The sequence below is a fragment of the Eublepharis macularius genome, chromosome 8, assembly GCF_028583425.1.
Source record: "Eublepharis macularius isolate TG4126 chromosome 8, MPM_Emac_v1.0, whole genome shotgun sequence".
Taxonomy (NCBI): Eukaryota; Metazoa; Chordata; class Lepidosauria; order Squamata; family Eublepharidae; genus Eublepharis; species Eublepharis macularius.
Window position 1 is genome coordinate 97,410,772 of NC_072797.1, and position 722 is coordinate 97,411,493.

Sequence of the window (722 nt, forward strand, 5' to 3'; positions counted from 1 at the left end):
GAAGGCCATTTTGAGTAAATGTGCCACAGCTTGGGCTCCACTCCCCATTGGAAACTAGTCATAACTTGTTTCACTGGTTTTGGATCTTAACCTTAGCTGGATCAGACCAGACAATACTTTTTATGATCAAATACTGTACATTCAGCAAATAGCTTTAAAATGTCCTTTGCAGAAAATTCTCTAATTCCAATAAACATTTAAAAAGAGAGATCATGATAAAATAAATAACTTGTATTTACTGTAAATAGTGCAAAGTACAGTGTAAGCTGTCTCCTCAATGTGCGGATAGTCCAAGAACATAAAAACGAAACCTCGTAAAATCTGAAGTAAATTACTAAACCATGGAGCTATTTGTGTTGTAAACTTGTCTGGAGCTGCAAGAGTCTTGTAAAATATCATTACATTTTTTAAAAACTTAATTACGCGTGCAAAAGGCTCATTTCCTTTTGATGTGATTTTTTGGGTAGACATAAATGAATGTGAAAAACAATCAGTACTGCAGCAAGGTTCACATTAAACCTGTAAGTTAAGCAAAGCATGCTAAGCACATTTTTAAAAAGTGAATTTAAGACTGTACATTTTTAGCTTGCTTGGTTACATCTTCACTAGTCTGTTTAGATTGCAGCTATAACTCACCAGGCCTTGCTACTGTGCAGCCCCTATTCATTGCCACACAAGGAATTCTTACGTTCTTAAGAGTAAATGCCACACAACATTTCAAA